Below are 15038 nucleotides of genomic sequence, written 5' to 3'. Positions count from 1 at the left end.
CCAGATGACGAAGAGTCGTCGCGGCAAGCTCTACATCGACAACGCAGGATGGGGTCCCGAGGCCGATTCAATCGAATACGGATACCGGGTCCCCTTTGGTGGGATTCACGTCTTCATCGGCAAGATTGGCGAACCGGCCCCTGAGCCAGACATCTCCACCGACATCATCGAGACGGCTCAGCGTGCAAGCCCTTCGCTGGTTCAGGCCGTGGCGAAGCACGTTTTCGTAGGCGTCATCCATGGAGCAGAATACAAGGACGGACTGGCGTCCGATGGAGAAACTGTTGTCTGTTCCGACGACGAGTCTTTTGGAGAGACCGAATCGCTCTATCAGTTGCAGGATGGCCGGATTAGTGGAGGATCCGAGGGCAACAGTATTTCGGACTTCCCTGATCTACCAAACCGGGCCGCTATCTTCATGGCCGGTACACAGTCGGCGCCTCATTCATCAGCTGCCGCAGCAATACTATTTGGTTCAACAACGGCCACGCCGGCAGGGGCATGAAGCTCTGCGCCGCCTCCGGCTCAAGTCCTGTCTGACTTGTTCGACGCTTTGGCAACATTGATGGCCGAAGAGGTGGATGCAGCAGCCGAGGATCAGCACAACGCGGAGATTGCAAAGGTAAAGGATCAAATAGCTCAGGCTAAAGTGGATCTAGCGGCAGAGAACGCTAGGATGGCTACATAACAGGCTGAGTTGGAAGCTCAGGCCTACCGGATTAGGCTCGATCAGAATGCTTTCGAAGAAGTGATGAGAAGAAGGTACCGATCGCATCTCCCGTCGGGTTATGAGCCACGAAATCTCTTCAACACGCCAGGAGCAGGAACTAGTAACCAGCCAATATTAAACCAGACGGAGGCACCGGGAACAGGAGCGCCGGTTCAGCCGCGCATGATGGATCCGCCTCGTCAGAATAACATTGTGCCTCAATATGTTCCAACACCTCCCGGGCATTATTCCAACCCGTTGGACAACATTGTGGCCGCCGCTTCATGATTAGCAGCTCTCCCAACCGACGGCGAGTCACCAGTTGCGGTTGAAGCACGACGGGCCAGAGATCTCCTTCAAACAGCCTTAAATCAGTAACAGGCATATTCGCACAGTCGTGAGAGGATTCATTCCACCCCACGTCCAAGTCGGAGCTACAGCAGACATGTAGAGGATGAACCGGCCGTGTCAAGCAGTGCGTGTCGCCGTAACTCGCCGCGAGGACACAACCTGGCAGGGGGCGGTGCCAATGCGCAGGATGTAGTGGATCATGGTCGTGCACATCGGGAGGCCGAGTTAGCGGCCCTGCATGGGGCTCGTCAACCTACTCCGGTTCGTCCCACCGCTTCAGTCGAACCAGGGGTAGTATTCAGTTCTTTGGGGGTGTCGTGCCTTATCCCCGCTTTGCGTAATGTGAGATTACCCAAAGACTTCAAGGGACCTCGTAAGGTACCCAATTATACCGCCGATCTACAGCCAGAAGCATGGGTTGAAAGCTACGAGATGGCAATGGAGATGCTCGATGTGGATGAAGCGGTATGTGCTAAGTACTTCACCATGATGTTGGAAGGAACAGCTCGTACTTGGTTGAAGAGCTTACCAACTAACTCTGTTGGATCATGGGCCGAATTGAAGCACCGGTTTATCTAGAACTTCAAAGATACTTGTAAGCAGCCCATGTAAATTGTGGATCTGGACGCTTGTATCCAAGAGGAGGGGGAGTCCACGACCCATTGGGTCAAGCGGGTTTCAGTGATTTTGCATTCATCGGATCGTATCAATGCAGATACCGCAGTGCTAACATTGGAGGGCAATTGTCGTTTTCTGCCACTCAAACAGAAGTTAGGAAGGCTCAAACGTCACTGCAATGATATGTCAACGCTTATGGCCGCTTTGGTTAAGTACGCCGATTCAGATAATACCAAACACCCTGACTCAGAGGAGGACAAACCGAGGAAAGGGAAAAAAGAACGGCAACGCCAAGGGACAGCAGCATAATCCAGCAGGCCACGGGAACAGTGGTAAGCGCAAGGCCGACAACAGCTTGGACTTTGTCGCTAACACCAATGCTCAGGAGAATGGCCAGCGCCGTATGGGCAAGCAGCCCCAGAGGGGCGGAGGTTCAGGCCCCAATTTGGAGCGCCTGTTAATTCAACCCTGTCCAAAGCATGGATCAAAGGAGAAGCCAGCATCGCATCTTTGGAAGATTGTTATATCATGCGAGATTTCAAGAACTCCAATATGTTCCAGTACTTATAATGGCCCGCCCGGCGGTTCAGGAGGTGGTTTCCATGGGCCGGGTTACGGAGGTGGCAGTTCCGGTTCAGGATTTCAAGGCAATCAAACCGGACACATCAATCAAGGGCACCAAGGCAACCAGGGAAGTTACAACCATCAGGGGAACTAGCGCAGCAGTCGGGTTATCAGAGAAATCCTAAGCAACTAAATAGTGGGCAATATCATGTCTTCACCACTAGCTTGTGTAAGCGTGATCAGAAGCTTCACAAGAGGGCAGTAAACTCTGTTGAACCGGCAGTGCCCCAGTATTTGCGCTGGTCTGAGCAACCCATTTTGTGGAGTAGAGAGGATCACCCACCCCGGGTTGACAATCCGGGTCACTTGGCCCTAGTGGTGTCCCCTCAAGTTGGGGGATATAAGTTCATGAAGGTACTCATGGATGGGAGAAGCAGTATCAACATTCTATATTATGATACCTTCCGTCGTATGGGGTTAACAGATAAGAGTCTTAAACTGTCAAACACTGTTTTTCACTGTGTGGTGCCTGGCAAGTCTGCATATCCAGTAGGCAAGATAGACTTAGAGGTGGCTTTTGGAGATGACTATGATTCAAGGTCAGAAACATTGACTTTTGAGGTGGTGAAAATCAAAAGTCCGTATCACGCTTTGTTTGGGCGACCGGCTTATGCTAAGTTCATGGCGAGGCCGTGTTATGTTTATCTGCAGCTTAAAATGCCAGGTCATAAGGGGACCATCACAGTACACGGGAGCAGGAAGATCGCTTTGGAATGTGAGGAAGGTGATGCGGCTTATGCTGAGTCGGTTTGTGCCACGGAGGAATTGAAGTTTTATAAGGACCAAGTTGATCCGGCAGATATGACTTCTTTGAAAAAGCCAACCACGGAACACGATCCGGCATTGAAGTTTAAATCGGCCACAGATACGAAGATGGTTGATTTTGTTCCTGGCGATTCATCCAAGAAGTTCAGCATCAGCGATAACCTGGATCCCAAATAGGAAAGCGCGCTCATCAAGTTCATCTGTGAGAACCGGGACATCTTTGCATGGAAACCTTCTAACATGCCAGGTGTACCGAGGGAACTCGCTGAGCACACACTTAACATTGATCCTAAGTTTAAACCGGTCCGGCAGTTTCTCCGGTGCTTCAATGAAGAAAGGCGTAAGGCTATCGGTGAAGAGGTAGCTCAGTTGTTGGCCGCAGGGTTTATCGTGGAAGTCTTTCACCCAGAGTGGTTGGCTAATCCGGTGCTGGTTCTTAAGAAAAACGGCACTTGGCGTATGTGCGTAGATTACACAGACTTGAACAAAGCTTGTCCTGCAGACCCCTTTGCCCTCCCTCGTATCGATCAGATCATTGATGCTACGACGGGTTGTGACTGTTTGTGTTTTCTGGATGCTTGTTCTGGTTATCATCAGATCAAAATGGTAGTTAAGGACCAGGAGAAGACAACTTTCATCACTCCCTTTGGATCCTTCTACTATGTCTCCATGCCCTTTGGGCTCAAGAGTGCCCAGGCGACTTATCAACGTTGTGTTCAGAATTGTCTTCATAAGCAAATTGGGCGCAATGTTCATGCATATGTGGATGCTATTGTGATAAAGTCTAGGAAGGAGGAAACATTAATAGATGTTTTGAGAGAAACCTTTGACAACCTCCGGGTTTACAAGATGATGCTCAATCCGGAAAAGTGTGTCTTTGGTGTACCGGCGGGCAAACTCCTGGGTTTTCTGGTGTCAAATAGAGGCATTGAGGCTAATCCGGAAAAAAATTCAGTAATTACATCTTTGGCTAAACCGTCGTGTATCAATGACGTTCAACGTCTGGCCGGCCGATTGCGGCTTTGAGCCGGTTTATCAGTCGTCTTGGGGAGAAGGCTATCCCTTTATATCAGATGCTCAAGAAAACAGATAATTTTGTCTGGAGCGAGGCAGCTGATAAAGCGTTTGAGGATCTCAAGAGGCAGTTGGCTGAACCGCCTATGCTTGCAGCACCGATCGATAAGGAGCCGTTATTGCTATATGTGGCTGCTAATGCCCGAGCTGTTAGCGTGGCTATTGTGGTGGAGCGCAAGGAAGCTGGCAAGGAATATCCGGTTCAACGACCGGTTTATTATATCAGTGAAGTACTCATTGAATCAAAGCAGAGGTACCCACATTGGCAGAAGCTGGTATATGGAGTGTTTATGGAAAGCCGGAAGCTTAAACATTATTTCCAGGGCCATCCTATCACAGTGGTCAGGTCCGCCCCTCTGGGAGATATCATTCAAAACAGAGAAGCAACTGGCCGAATTGCCAAGTGGGCTATTGAGCTTGGACCTCACGGGCTCAAATATATACCTCGCACAGCGATCAAATCCCAGGCACTCGTGGACTTCATCAATGATTGGACAGAGTTGCAGGCACCAGAGGAGAAGCCAGATAATACGTATTGGACTATTCACTTTGATGGATCCAGGCAGTTGGAGGGCTCGGGGGCTGGAGTCATACTAACTTCCCCATGAGGTGACAAGTTTTGTTATGTCCTCCGTTTAATGTTCCCTTGTACTAACAATGCAGCTGAATATGAGGCCTTACTCCACGGTCTTCGGATGGCTAAGGAGATGAACTTAAGCCGGGTTAAGTGCTTCGGGGATTCAGATCTGGTGGCTCAACAGGTGTCTGGCACTTGGGATTCTAAAGACCCACTCATGGCTGCATATCGGCGAGAGGTGGATATAGTGGCTGGTCACTTCAAGGGTTATCAGGTGGACCATGTAGACCGGCGAAAGAATGAAGCGGCGGATGCTTTAAGTCGCCTTGGTTCTCAGCGTAAACCGGTTCCACCAAATGTCTTTCTTGACGTATTGCATAATCCGTCAGTCAAGTTACCAACAGAGGAAGAGTTGGCTATTCCTTATCCAGAGGCTCAATTGGTGGCGGCTTTGCATGTCATACCGGATTGGGAAATCCCATATCTGGCTTACATGAACCGAGGCGAGTTACCGGACGATGAAACCTTGGCCCGACATATAATCCGGCGTTCCAAGTCCATGACCATACTCAACGGGGAGTTACATTGTTACAACGTTTCAGGAGCAATTCAGCGTTGTGTCTCTCCTCAAGAGGGTTGTGAGATTTTGCGAGAAATCCATGAAGGGGATTGTGGTCACCACGCCGGTTCAAAGTCTTTGGTTGCTAAAGCTTTTCGCCACGGTTTTTACTGGTTAACATCTCATGCTGATGCGGGGGATTTAGTCAAGAGATGTGACGGTTGTCAAAAATTCGCACGCCGTGCTCACATTCCGACTCAAGAGTTGAGGATGATTCCAATAACTTGGCCGTTTGCGACTTGGGGGCTTGATATGGTTGGAGCCTTCAAGCGATCCAAGGACAAAAAGACCCACTTGTTAGTGGCAGTTGATAAATTCATCAAATGGGTGGAAGAAGAACCAGTCAGTAAGTGTGATGCGGCCACGGCGGTTCAATTCATCAATAAGGTGATATTCCGGTTTGGCTTTCCACACATTATTATAACTGATAATAGTACTAATCTGTCAAAGGGAGAGATGGAGGAATTTTGCCAACGTGAGCACATCCGGCTTGATATAGCATCGGTGGCTCACCCCCAATCTAATGGTCAAGCGGAGAGGGAAAATCAAGAAATTTTGAGAGGTATTAAACCCCGGCTTATGGTTCCTTTGAAGCGGACACTGGGTTGTTGGGTGGAGGAATTACCTTCTGTGTTATGGAGCATCAACACCACACCTAGCAGATCGACGGGTTACACACCTTTCTTCATGGTTTATGGAGCGGAGGCGGTTCTCCCTAGTGACATCCGCCACGACTCGCCCCGGGTGGCAGCTTATGTTGAAGCGGATAATGAGATAGCTCGTCAGGATTCTCTGGACCTGTTAGATGAGGAGCGTGATCTTGCAGCAGCACATTCGGCAATTTATCAACAAGATCTCCGACGTTATCACAGCCACCAGGTTAAGACCAGAACCTTTCAAGAGGGTGATTTGGTGCTCCGGCTCATCCAGGATCAAAATGATATGCACAAATTATCCCCACCTTGGGAAGGACCTTTTGTGGTTAGCAATAATCTGCACAACGGGTCATACTACCTCATTGATGTTCGAGAGCACCACGACTCACGTAAATCGGAAGAGGAGACCAAGCGGCCATGGAACATAGCTCTTCTTCGGCCTTACTATACTTGAGCCATAGGCTCTTCATATGTACATATTTATGACAATGTATATATTATATAATAAACCGGAGTGTAAGGACATATTTATCCCTAAGTGTTTTGGTGATTGATGACAACGCATTTGCGGACTAATCGTGTGCCATGAGTTTTCCAGACTCTTCTCTGCTAGGCACAAGACGATTGGTTGCCCCTCGAAGACTGACGAAGACGGCATCTTTTCTACGTTTCTTTTTGGTGGATTTGAGTCGTAGGAAAGCCGTACTATTAAGAGGGGGTCCGCGTTGGAAAGGTTTGGGTGGAATCATCACGTACACGTCTCCTTTTATCCCCTCCTTCTTCCTTGGAGCTTCCTCCGTTTTTCCTACCTCCTTTGACTGGCTGCTGTTGTGGTTGCGGTAGTACTGCTCCTGGATCAACGGTAGTACCGTGGGCATCCACGGTAGTACCGCGCGGTGGCGCGGTAGTACCGCTGGTGCTCACGGTAGTACCGCTCCCCTGGAGCCGCACTACCGCTGCCCACCAGGCTAGTGTCGCCCCTTAGCGGTAGTAGGAGCGGATGTAATTTTTTACATCCGCACCTGCCGTGGTAGTACCGCTTTCGCCGTGCGGTAGTACCGCGCTATGCGGTCAGGCAGTAGTACCGCCCCTCGGCAGTACTACTGTGTCGGGTTTTTGCTACTTCCGTTTTTTGCGGAAGTAGGCACGGAAGTTCCCCTTCCCCCTGGCTGGGACTTTTGCCTTGCGGTAGTACCGCATGGGGGCGCGGTAGTACCGCGCGTGCGGAAGTACCGCCCCCAGCTTTGCGTCTGTTTCTGTGGGGTCGCGGCAGTACCGTGGGTCGGTACGGTAGTACCGCACTGCCGTGCGGTAGTACCGCTTGGTTGCAAGCAGTAGTACCGCGCGGCCTTGCGGTAGTACCGCTGGCCAGGCGCGGTAGTACCGCTGGCCGCGGGCTGGTTGGTGGGTAACGGTTGGATCTTTTCCACACACTATATAAAGGGTCTCCTTCTTCCCCGTTGACTACCTCTTCCACCATTAAAGGCTCCATTATTGCTCCAAGCTCCATTTTCGCCCGATCTCACTCCCTAGCCAACCAAACTTGTTGATTTGCTTGGGAGTGGTTGAGAAGGCCCCGATCTACACTTCCACCAGAGATTTTGATTCCCACTAATCCCTTGCGGATCTTGTTACTCTTGGGTGTTTGAGCATCCTAGACGGTTGAGGTCACCGCGGAGCCATAGTCCATTGTGGTGAAGCTTCGTGGTGTCGTTGGGAGCCTCCAATTAAGTTGTGGAGATTGCCCCAACCTTGTTTGTAAAGGTTTCGGTCGCCGCCTCCAAGGGCACCAATAGTGGAATCACGGCATCTCGCATTGTGTGAGGGCGTGAGGAGATTACGGTGGCCCTAGTGGCTTCTTGGGGAGCATTGTGCCTCCACACCGCTCCAACGGAGACGTACTTCCTCTCAAAGGGAAGGAACTTCGGCAACACATCCTCGTCTCCACCGTCTCCACTCTTGGTTATCTCCACCTTTACTTGTGTAGCTTATTTGTTTCATATATCTTGCTTGCTTGTGTTCCTATTCGTGTTGCATCATATAGGTTGCTCATCTAGTTGCATATCTAGACAACCTACTTTGATGCAAAGTTTAAATTGCTAAAGAAAAGCTAAAAATTGTTAGTTGCCTATTCACCCCCCTCTAGTCAACCATATCGATCCTTTCAATTGGTATCAGAGCCTCGTCTCTTTATTAAGGACTTTACCGTCCAAAGAGTATGGTTGATACCGTAGACGGTGGAGGAACACTCCGGTGTGAATCCTATCTCGTCTACGGGATGGGGGAACTTCGGTCTCTCGTGAGGAGTTCAATGTGCCTTGGAGACATTGAAAACCTCCATGACGACGAAGTTGAAAGCATGTTTACTAAATTTCTTGAGGGGCTTAAACTATCCACCGCACCGTTGAAAGTGGGGGATCCCCAACAAGGTGTCGGATGCTATCCCCGACAAGGGGGAAGCTAGTAGTGAAAAGGCTCCTTCTTCTAGTGGCAAGAATGGCACCGGCATCTTTGCCCATGTGGAACCACCACTTGTTTATGGTGGACCGGTTCCTTCCACTCATTTGAATCATGCCGGTCCTCCCCCTAAGATTGTGAAAAATGAGGATTTTGATTCTTGGGTTTACCGCTTTAAACGTCATTTAAATCATGTGAACACTAACCTTTGGAGAATCATTGAAGAAGGTTTCTATCCACATGATCCAAGCAACTTCACTCCTCGAGAAGCCGCGGACAATCAATTCAATGAGAATGCTCTCTTCATCATTCAAGATGCAATTCCACCCGAAGACCTACCTCATCTTCGTCCCTTCGCCTTGGCCAAAGATGCATGGCATTGTGTTGTCTCTCTCTACCGGGGAAGCGCAAGCATTCAACGCTCCAACTATGAAGTGGTACAAGATGAGGCCGATGAGTTTGCAATGAAAGAAGATGAAGAACCTCGTGAGCTTTATCGGAGAGTAACCAAACTCGCGGTCTCACTACGAGATCACGGGAGCAAGGACACGGATGACAATTGGATCAAGCGCAAATTCCTCAAGGCAATGATGCCCTATCCACAAGGACTTCCATCATTCTCAAGCGAAGTGTTGGATGAGTTTGTGGCCATGAACATTTTGGACAAGACCGCCGACAATTCGGTGCTTCTATCTATTGCTAGACCTGATTGAGCCAAGTCAACCATGAAGAAGAAAAGAGGAAGAAGAGGAGGCAATCTCTCCAAATACGAGTAGCATATGCATAACACATGGCACTTGTTCCAGTGCTGTAAATTTTGGAGCAAGAAAAACTCTGAGCCCATTCTCAAGGAACAACTCTTTCTAGACAAGGGGAAAACGGTATAAGACTGCTACAAGTGCAGGGCAGCAGTGTTGCGAATTTACATGTGCAAATCATCCGAGAAGACAAAGCCAAGTCGGGTTCTTGGAAGACTAAGACAACGTTCACCAGGCTGAACTCCTCCACGGCTTTGTTTGTGCCGAAGAGATTCAATGTGATTGATGATGATATATGATGTGTCTCTATATGAAACAACTCCGGGGTGTTTCACCCATGAGAGCATCACGCCAAGTGTCTCTCAATGTAACCCCCAATATCCAAAAACTACCATCATTAATCATCCTTCCCCAACGGATAGCATTAATGAACTTGAGGGAGCTAATGTGGAGGCTAACGAGTTTGAGGCCTTTATGGGCAAACTCAAGGGAAAATCCAAGAAGCACTTTGTTGCTCTCTTGGAACAACTGGGTGAGGCCAATGACATGATCGAGGCTCACGAAGACACCATCTCTAAGATGGAAGGGCATAGTCGTGACTATGCCGATGAGATTTCAGATCTTTCCAATGCTCTTGAGGAAGAGCGTGGTCTTCGTTTGGCTCTTGAGGAGTCACACAACGTTGATCATGCTAAGTTAAAGAAAGATTATGATCATGTCCTCATTGTTTCTCGTGTGCTAAATTCCGAGAAGGCCAAACTCGGGGTTGATCTTGCTAGACTCGGAGAGGAGTTTGATATACTTGAAAAGGCCCACAAGGCCTTGAAGGGTATTCATGCTAGTCTCAAGGAGTCTCATGATCAACTCCAAGTGAAGCTAACTAAGGAGAAAGCAACTTTTCCTCATATGGTTTTAATTGATAATGCAAATGCTACTAACACGTGTTGTGAGCATATACATCTTGTTGAGGAAAATGCGAAGTTGAAGGAGCAACTTGAGAAAGGTCTTGCGACTTGCATACAAGGCAAGAAGAACCTCAACGATCTCTTGATCAACCAAAAGGGAGGTGTGGCCAAGGAAGGGGTTGGGTACGTGCCCGACTCCAAGAACAAGAAGAAGAATGACAAGACCAAACAACCTCCTCCCCTCATGCAAACCTTTGTGAGGGAGGGAGAGAGTGCCCCTGAGAAGAACAATGTCAAGAAGGGCAATGCCATCCCTCTCAACAAAGCCGGCGATTTTAACCCTTCTTATGTGTTATGCCGTGCTAGTGATGCGCATGTTTATGCCAAATTTGTTGGTTCTCTTCATGAATACATTGAATGGTCTATTTGGGTTCCAAAAACCCTTGTTACTAACATCAAAGGACCCATTACAAAATGGGTACGTAAAACCAAGCATTGATCTCTTGTAGGTGTTTGCTTCCGGTGGGGGATCATGGTTGCTCGATAGCGGAGCTACAAATCATATGACCGGAAGCAAGGACTTGGTGGTGGACGTGCACAAGGTTCCATCTATGCCCACCAATGTCGAGTGGGGTGACGCCTCATCTTCTAAGATATTGGGACTTGGCAAAGTGGTCATCTCTCATGATCTCACGATCGAGAAGGTCATGCTTGTTGAGTCCCTTGCATACAATTTACTTTCTGTTCATCAACTTGCTATCATGGGCTTTGCCACTTTCTTTGATATCGATACCGTGGCCCTCTTGTGGAGCAAGACTCTTAAAGTAGCCTTTGTTGGGCATGTCGAGAACGGTCTATATGTGATTAACTTTTCGAAGCGACCCACTAAGACCGCGAATGCCTAATGGCTAAAGTTGATGTGGGATGGCTTTGGCATCGCCGTTTAGCCCATGTCAATATGAGATCTTTGCAAAGTCTCCTCAAGGGGGACCATGTCCGTGGACTAATGAATGTTAGTTTTGCTAAAGATCGTGCTTGCAGTGCCTGTATCGAAGGAAAGCTACATGAGAAGGCTCACCCTCCCACGACTATCATTTATTCAAAGAGGCCTTTGGAGCTCCTTCACATGGATCTCTTTGGGCCTCCATCCTTCGATAGTCTTGGAGGTAGGAAGTATTGCTTGGTGATTGTGGATGACTACTCAAGGTACACGTGGGTGTATTTCTTCAAGAGGAAGAGCGAGACCCAACAAACCGTCATTGACTTTGCAAATGAAGCACAACGTCAACACAATGCAAAGATCTTGACAATAAGAAGTGACAACGGCACCGAGTTCAAGAACTACACCTTGGATGAGTTTCTTAGTGACGAGGGAATCAAGCATCAATATTCCACACCCTATACCCCTCAACAAAACGGTGTTGCGGAGAGGAAGAACCGGACGTTGATGGATGCGGCAAGGACCATGATGGCGGAGTTCAAGTCTCCGTATAATGTTTGGGCCAAAGCCATCAACACTGCGTGTCATGCATCAAATCGGCTCTACCTCCGCAAGGGATTGAACAAGACTCCATATAAAATACTCACCGGTAACAAGCCCAACCTCAAGTACTTCTGGGTATTTGGGTGTAAGTGTTTCATTCTCAAGAAAGGTGTTCGGTTGTCTAAATTTGAGGCTAGAGCTTATGAGGGCATATTTGTTGGTCATGCTACAAACTCTCATGCTTACCGTGTCCTCAATAAATCCACGGGACTTATTGAGGAGACGTGTAATGTGGAGTTTGATGAGAATAACGGCTCCCAAGTGGAGCAAAGTGGCACTTGTGATGTAGGTGATGAAATTCCTCCTCAAGCCATAAGAAGAATGGGAGTTGGTTTCATCCTACCCATTGAGGAACCCCTTGTGGCCGAAGGAGAAAGACAATGCTCCACTCAAGTGGAGCCATCACCAACCCAAGGCCCACACGCTTCCGAAGAACAAAGTGAAGGCCCTCAACCTCATGAACAAGACCAAGGGCAAGATCATACTCAAGACGGTGTGGACACACCAAGTGATGTCGAAGGTCAAGTTCTCTCCCCCGAGCAAGTTCAAGATCAAGAACAAGTTCATGACGGTGCTCAAGATGATCAAGTAACCGCTCCTCAACTCACCACCGAGGAGGAATTAGAGTGTCGTGCCACCAAGGTTGCTTCCAAGCTCTCCACCAAGGATCATCTCATGACGAATGTGCTTGGAAGCTTAAGAAAGGGGGTAAGCACTCGCAGACAATTAGCAAATTATTGTGAGCATCATGCGTTTGTCTCTTGTGTGGAACCCCACAAGGTCTATGAGGCGCTAGAAGATCCGGGTTGGCTCAATGCCATGCACGAAGAACTCAACAACTTCGAGTGCAACAAAGTGTGGAGATTGGTGCTAAGGCCAACGGGGAACCACAATGTCATTGGAACCAAGTGGATATTCAAGAACAAGCAAGATGCCCATGGGATTATCATTCGCAACCAGGCTCGTTTGGTAGCACAAGGCTACTCCCAAGTCGAGTGTATCGACTATGGTGAAACCTTTGCTCCCGTTGCTCGTCTTGAATCCATTCGCATGTTGATTGCATATGCTTCTCATCATAACTTTAAGTTACAACAAATGGATGTGAAGAGTGCTTTTCTTAATGGTCCCATTAATGAATTGGTGTACGTCAAGCAACCCCCCGGGTTCGAGGATCCCTACTTTCCCGATCATGTGTATCAACTCGATAAGGCACTCTATGGCCTTAAACAAGCCCCACGTGCGTGGTATGACCACCTTACCGAGTTGTTACGAGACCGTGGTTTTGAAGTTGGGCTAATCGACCCCACTCTTTTTACTAAGAAGGTCAAAGGGGAGTTGTTTGTGTGCCAATTATATGTTGATGATATTATGTTTGGTTCTCCTAACAAAGCTTTCAATGAGGAATTTGCCGCTCTCATGACCTCAAAGTTTGAGATGTCCTCCATGGGAGAGTTGAAGTTCTTTCTAGGGTTCGAAGTGAAGCAAAGAAGAGAAGGAACTTTCATCAATCAATCCAAATACACACACGACATGCTCAAGAGATTCAAGCTAAGTGACGTCAAGCCGGCTTCCACTCCAATGCCCACCAAGTGCCAACTTGACTTAGATCCCAATGGTAAAGTGGTGGATCAAAAGATATATCGTTCCATGATTGGATCCTTGCTTTACCTTTGTGCATCTAGACCGGACATCATGTTGAGTGTGGGAATTTGTGCACGGTTTCAAGCCGCACCTAAGGAAAGTCACTATGTGGCGGTCAAACGAATCTTTCGATATTTGGCTCATACCCCAAACTTTGGCTTATGGTACCCAAGAGGATCAAACTTCAAGCTTGTAGGGTACTCGGATTCCAATTGGGAGGGAGACAAAGTGGATAGGAAGTCCACTTCCGGAGGGTGCCAATTCCTTGGTTGCTCTTTGGTAAGTTGGTCTTCCAAAAAGCAAAGTTGTGTGTCTCTCTTGTCCACCGAAGAGGAGTATGTTGCGGCCGGTAGTTGTTGTGCACAACTCTTATGGATGAGGCAAACTTTAAAGGATTATGGTGTCACTTGTGACAAAGTGCCTCTTTGGTGTGACAATGAAAGTGCCATCAAGATCTCTCTCAACCCGGTGCAACACTTCAAGACGAAGCATATTGAGATCCGGTATCACTTCATCCGGGATCACATTAGGCGAGGAGAGATCGGGCTCAACTATGTCAACACTCATGATAACCTTGCAGATATCTTCACGAAGCCCTTGGATGAAGCAAGATTTCACGAGAAAGGCATGAGCTAAATATCATCGATTCGAGCAATGTTGCTTGAACCCTTGCACACCCCACCATACTCAACGTGTTGTCCTATTTAGATGTAGGCATGGACATAGGGGGAGTGATGTTCTCTCAATGAACTCTCCCTCCCCCCATTATGCATAAATCAATCAAGTCTTTCACATTAGCCATATTTGATGGTACTTGTGCTTCAAAGACGAGTTTTGGTCATGGACCCAAGGATAATTCTTCGCGGTGCCATACCAATTGACTCAAACATAGGTGGCTACGGCCACCGCCCTCTCTTTTGGAGAGTGGTGTCTCGTGGTTGGTTCGTTTGTTGTGTGCCTTTCTGGTTTTGTGTGTTGCGTGGTCTTGTGGTGTTGTGTTGGCTCGGAGTGGTTTGTGCAAAGATCCAGTTTTTTGCACTCGAAACGTGCATCTTCTTGAGCCCACGGTACTACCGCGTCTGGGCGCGGTACTACCGCTTTGGGAGGCACGGTACTACCGCGCCACATCACGGTACTACCGCTCTGGTGCGGTACTTCGGAAGTACCGCACCGTGCGGTACTACCGTGTCTGGGCACGGTACTACCGCGCCGTCAAGGGCGCGTGGGGGTTATGACTCGGGCAGGGGAGTTACAACTCCCCATACCCATTCATTGTCTCTCTCTCCACGTCTCTCCCTCTCAAGAACGGCACCGGAGGCCCTCGCCGGATCTCCGTCTCCGGCCACTCCTCGGATTCCGACCGGTGGGATCGTTCCCCACCACTTCCTCTTGCCATGGACCAAGGTTTTTCCCCAAATCCCTCTTTTTCTTGGCTGTTCTCTTGCTTCTAGGCTTTTGGGGAGAAACCTGTTGTTCTTGAGATTTTAGGCCAAATATATTCAAGAGTAGGATGTAGGAGAGTCGTGATGCGTAGGAAACATACTTGATATGCTGTCTTGTGGTAGCTTTGTCCTACCGTAGTACCGCCGTGGTTTTGCGGGCTTTCTCAGATTTGAACCAGTTCAGATCTGACGCGGTGCGGTACTACCGTGCCCGATGTGCGGTACTACCGCTCTCGCAGTACTACCGCCCGTCAGGCGCGGTACTACCGTACCGTGCGGTACTACCGCGCCGCCCGCGG

This window comes from Triticum urartu, chromosome 4 (assembly GCF_003073215.2).
Source record: "Triticum urartu cultivar G1812 chromosome 4, Tu2.1, whole genome shotgun sequence".
Lineage (NCBI taxonomy): Eukaryota > Viridiplantae > Streptophyta > Magnoliopsida > Poales > Poaceae > Triticum > Triticum urartu.
This window is presented reverse-complemented; position numbering follows the sequence as displayed.